Raw genomic sequence first — 6,271 nt, forward strand, 5'->3', positions numbered from 1 at the left:
CTCTCTTCCCCTCTCTTGGCTTTTAAGGATGATATTCATCTTCATAGGGTTGATTTTAGTTACTTAGGATTGGGTATAGAAAGTGATGGTTAGACTCAGGTATCTTTTTTAGACAGATATAGGGTATGGTTGGGAATGGTATGGTTTAGATGGGATATAGGTAGATTAGCCTATCTTCTAGATTAGCCTATCTTAGTAATTATTAAACATCAATGTATTACATTGTTATAGATTCTTATATGTGGTAACCTATGTAAAATTAAGTTTATATTTCCTTTCTGGGAATTCCTTTTCTGTGAAAAATCTTTCCATTTACAATGTTTTGTGCATAATATCCTTACCATATTCTGTGTAGGAGTACTTTTACAAGACATTTTGTATATTGATACAATTTAGAATATATTATTTAGAATATATATGTTGTTTAAGTATCCCTGCTTTACTCAGGGAAGTTTCAACCAGTTTTATAGCTAGGTTCCTGAGTATTACAGATTATTTTCACCCATGTTTTTTATATTTATGAGATTAGTCAGACATGGATGCTTAATCTTCAAATACTTCTTATGCCTACAGAACATGGCATTTAAATGTTTGAATATTAGTACTCCATTGATGTGAGACATTATTGCTCCTGACAGCACTGTGCACTTTCCTGAAAATATGTTGGGCATTCTTGTCGCTCCTTCTGGAGTCCATCCTCACCCTGGCTAATGGCCTCTTGGAAAAAGAGCTGCCCCTACCTCTATCACTGACTTGGACATGCTGTCCTATGTGCTTACAGGAGACAAACATAAAAGACTACTAAACCTTGCCAAGTGAGGGTAAGACAACCTTTGTACTTCCCTGCTTCTGTAGTGGTATGTCAGATATTCTAGACCTTAGCTAAAACTGGTTACATCAATGTCACTGTGAGACTTTGGGTGACTGTCCAGGTAGCCTGTTGTTTCTGTCCGCGCTGTACCTTTTGGAAGTGCCCATCACACTTTCTGCCTACCCTAGTGTTGTTACTTTCCTTCTCAGGTCTTGGATGCGGTTGAAGATTAGATTACCACAATTATTATTTTCTCTTCCTAGTTAGATATATTAGGTACTAGACTTGAGCTTTCCAGTTTAGGAAAACTCTATTGTAAACTAGAACTAGATATGTAGTTTTAAGTTTGTATGTTCTCCATTTTCCTTTTCTTAGAACATACTTGTTATACTATTTTGTATATAGTTTTTTTTATCAATTCTCAATCTTTTCTTTAGATGAAAAGGGGAGTTGTAGTGAGATATTCACTCTGTCTGCATCTGTTGCACTGACCACATCCATTGGTGGTGGGACAGGGTTGGACATGACCTGGGGAAACTAGGTCTGGGGAAGGGGCCCCAGAGTGCTCTTTTGCTTCCTGGATGGAGACAGAGGGCATCCAGAGGCATCCTAGGGACCAGGAATCTGCTGACGTTCTGTCTCTGTTGCAAGTTATTTCTTCCTGAATAAACATCTTTTCAGCCTATCTTTTTTCTGGATCCTTATTATTCCACAATATCTATTCTTGATGTTATGGTGTGTTTCTTGGATGAACTATTTAACTATTTTATTAGTATGTGTATTTTTATTAGGAAATTGTGGCCATTGATGTTGAGAGATATCAGTGTACGGTGTATGTTGATTCCTGTTATTTTGTTGTTTTGTATGTTTGTTTACATGTGTGTTTCCCCTTTTCTGATTTGCTGGTCAGAGATTATTTTTTACTTGTGTTTTTGTGGAGGTGGTTAACCTTTTTAGGTTGAAGTTTTCCTTCTCGTATCTTCTATGGAGCTGAATTTGTAGACAATTATTGCTTTTTTTTTTTTTTAAACCATGGAATGTCATACTTTCCTCCATCTGGATACATTAGTCTTGGCTTGCATCTATGATATTGTAGAGTTTTTAGAACAATTATCCAAGCCCTTCTGGTGTTAAGAGTCCCCACTGAGAAATCAGGGGTTATGATCTTACAGCCCTCACCCCTCTACCTCATCACCCCCATTGCTGCTGGGCCCCAATCCCATACTGATGTATAGCACGATAAACAAAAGACCCAGGAGACCCAGGGGTTCAAACTTCAAGCTGAAGATCAGAGAAGCAAAGTAGCCAAGCCAGTAGATCTTACCTCCACCCAGCTGAAATGGCAGTCCTGTCTCTGTAAATCCTCAGGCTAAGGCTATTTCTTTATTCTGCTTCTCCTTATATTTCTTTCTCTGCCCAGTCATATCCTCCTGTCTCTACCTCCCTGGTCCTGGGATTAAAAGCATGTGCTCTTAGCTGTTGAGATTACCTTTGTTTGAGCTGTTTATTTTAGAACGGATCTATTTCCTATAGTCAGTATGACGTTGAACTAATCGAGATCTGTCTATCCTGAGTCCTGAAATTAAAGATGTGTGCCTGACTTCTATGGATAACTAGTATGGCCACTTTGCTATTTTAATCTCCAGTGGCTTTAAAAAAAAATCACCACACGGGTGGACTTCCACTGCTCAGGTCCAGGTCATACCAGTCAGAAGAACAGATGAGTTACTTTCCTGTCTGATGAAATTTCCTACTCCCTAGATTCTGTTCCCCAAGACCTCCCACAGCTCTCACCCTTCCTCTTCACCATCCCCACTGCTGCTGGACATTGTACCAACCTGAGTGCACTCACATTGTTCAGGTGTAGGCCACAGTAGTTTATCTGCCAGTTAAACTGACCCACCCACACCTTAGATTCTGTTCCCCAAAGCTCATCCCACAGCCCTTTCTGTCCCAATCCATCATTTCAGGGTCAGAGGTCATGCCTCAGGATCTAGGCCACAAAGAACAGAAGACAAAAAAAGGAAACAGAAGCTAAGGAAGAAATACCCATCTAACAAAGACAAAATCATAAATCAGGATCTAGACCTACTCATACCAAACCAAGATGCCTAAATGCCAGTGTAAGAATACAATTAACAATAGCTGGGGCAGTATGGCACCACCAGAGCCCAAGTACCCCAGAAAGACCTGAATGTTCCATTGCAGCCAAAACATAAGAAAATGACCTTGAAACCAACTTAATAAAGATGACAGAGGTCCTTAAAGAGGAAATGAAAAACACCCTTAAAAAACTGAGAAAATGACAAACAAAAAATAGGAGGAAATCAATAAATCCCTTGGAGGATGCCACAAAAACCAAGAAAACAAAACAAAACAGAAACAGAAACAAAACAAAATTCCCCCCCCCAAAAAAAACAAAAGAAATAAACAGGTGAAGGAAATTATTCAAGACCAAATAAATTGAAGTAATACAGAAAACACAAACTGAAGGAAATCTGGAGCTGGAAAACCTGGGTAAATGAACAGTAACCAACAGAATACAATAGATAGAAGAAAGAATCTCAATAATAGAATAATTAGAGTCATTGATGAAAGAGAATGTTAAGTTAAAAAAAAAACCCTCCTAACACAAAACATCCAGAAAATCTGGGATACTATGAAAAGACCAAATGTAGGAATAATAGGAGTAGAAGGAGAAGAATCCAAGTTCAAAACTCTAACCTAAGGTAGGAGATTCCTATAACATTATAAGAACCTTATAGAACACTCAATAGATTGGATCAGAAAAGAAATTCCCCATGACACATACTAATCAAAAACACTAAATATATAGAATAAAGAATATTAAAAGCTGAAAGGAAAAATATCCAAGTAGCATATAAAGGCAGACCTATTGGAATTACATCCAACTCCCCTCAAAAGAGACTCTGAAAGCCATAATGGCCTGGACACATATCCTGAAGACTGCAAGAGACCATGGATGACAGCCAAGACTACTATACTCAGCACAACTTTCGATCACCACAGATGGGAAAACAGGATATTTCATGACAAAGTCAAATTTAAACAAAGTCTAGCCAAAAATCCAGTCTTACAGAATTCCTAGAAAGGACATTCCAACCTCTTGAGTGATAGTTAATCACATTGTGAAACCCGAGTTTGCATTTTTGTTAATTAGATAAAATTAACCTTGGGTCAGGAGGCCTAGTTAGCAACTAGTTTACAAAAAGTAATCACAGAGCATCAGAGGATATCTGGAAAAGATAGAGATACACTGAAAGTATTAGGGAGGGATTTTGTGTGGCACAAATTTTGTTTGTTTGTTGTTTTGGTGGAGCAGAAACATGCTCTATTTTGAATACGCCAGCAAGGAGAGAAGGTTAGCTAGTTGCTACTCATTATCTCTGACCCAGCAGGTTTTCTTCCCAGCCTTTGATCTCTAGTCTTGTTTATAAATAGAATGAGAGATTTAGTTGAAACTTCATTTTAGTCTCAATGACAGAGTCTGTCCCTGGAGGAACAGAATGCCCATCAAGGTCCCACCTGAGCAGCCTGGCTGCTGCAGGAGAAGCAGGTTGGTAATTGCAGCATTGCAATTACTGGACAAAATCATAACAGACTGAGGCACAGTCACTGTGCTGAAGGTAAAACAACACAAACCCAAGGAAGTTAACTACACTCACAACTACACTGTTACCTGTGTAGGTAATAGATAATCTCATATCAGCAAAATCCCAATAAAAAGAAACACACACACACACACACTCACACACACACCCACACACACACATGTTCCACTACCACTATCAGCAAAATAACAAAATTTAACAATCACTTCTCATTAATATTTCTCAATATCAATGGACTCAATTCACCAATGAAAAGGACATTGGCTAACAGAATGGATATAAAAACAGGATCCATCCTTTTGCATACAAGAAATACACCTAAACATCAAAGATAGGTTGGAAGAAGATTTCCCAACCAAATGGACTTAAGATATAGTTTATGTTACTATCCAACAAAACAGACTCCAAACTAAAATTAATCAAAAGATATAGAGGATATTGCATATTAATTAAAGGAAAAATCCACCAAAGATTTCTTAGTTCTTAACATCTATGTCCCAAATGCAATGACACCCATGTTTGTAAAAGAAACATTACTAAAGCTTAAATCACACAATTGAATCCTACATATTTATAGTGGGAGACTTCAGCATTCAAGTTTCACCAAAGGATAGGAAAGTTTCTGTCATCCAGAGAAATACTGGAATTAAAAGATGTTATAATCAAAATAGACCTAACCAATATCTGCAGAATCTTTTACCAAAACATGAAAAAATATACCTTCTCAAACCTCATGTAACCTTCAAATCTGACCACATACTAGAGTCATAAAGAAAGTTTCAACAGATACAAAAAATTGAAACAATCTTTGGTATCTTAAACCATCATGGACAAACACTGGATTTCAAAAACATCAGAAACAACTGAAAGCCTACAAACTCAAGGAAACTGAACAACTCTCATGAATTACTACTGAATCAAGAAAAAAATAAAGAAATGAAAGACTTCCTCTAATTCAATAAAAATGAATACATAACATTTCCAAACTTATGGGACACAATGAAAGTGGAGACGAGAGGAAAGTTCATAACACCAAGTGCTTTTATAAAGAATTTGGAGAAATATCACACTAGCGATGTAACAGGACACCTAAAAGCTCCATAATGAAAAGAAACTGACATACCCAAAAGGAGAGAGAAAATTACAGACCAATTTCCCCCATTAACATTGATGTAAATACACTCAATAAAATACTTCTAAAAGCTAAAAAATATCATCTGCCATGATTACTGGGCTTCATCCCAGAGATGCAGAGATGGTTTGACATATGTCAATGTGTTCATAAAACAAAACAAAACAAACAAACAAATGAGCAAAAAAACAAAACAAACAAACAAAAAAAACTGAAAGAAAAAATCCACATGATTATCCCAGTAGATGCTGAAAATGCCTTTGACAAAATGTAACACCCCTTCATGATAAAAGTTTTAGAGAGATCAGGCATCCAGGGACATATCTAAAAATAATAAAGGTGATTTACAGCAAGTCAATAGTCAACATCAACTTAAATGAAGAGAAAACCAAAACAATTCCACTACAATCAGGAACAAGACAAAGCTGTCTACTCTCTCCATATCCATTCAAAACAGTTTTAGCTAGAGCAATAAGACAACAAAAAGCAATCAAGAACATACAAATTGGAAAGGAAGACTTCAAGGTATCACTATTTGTAGGTGATATATAGTATACATAAAGGACCCAAAAATTCTACCAGGGAACTATTAGAACTGACAGCTTTAGTGACATGACTGGATACAAGACTAACTCAACAAATCAGCAGCTCTCCCATATACAAATTATAAATGGGCTCAGAAAGAAATCAGGGAAA

Source organism: Phodopus roborovskii, unplaced genomic scaffold, assembly GCF_943737965.1.
Source record: "Phodopus roborovskii unplaced genomic scaffold, PHOROB, whole genome shotgun sequence".
NCBI lineage: Eukaryota > Metazoa > Chordata > Mammalia > Rodentia > Cricetidae > Phodopus > Phodopus roborovskii.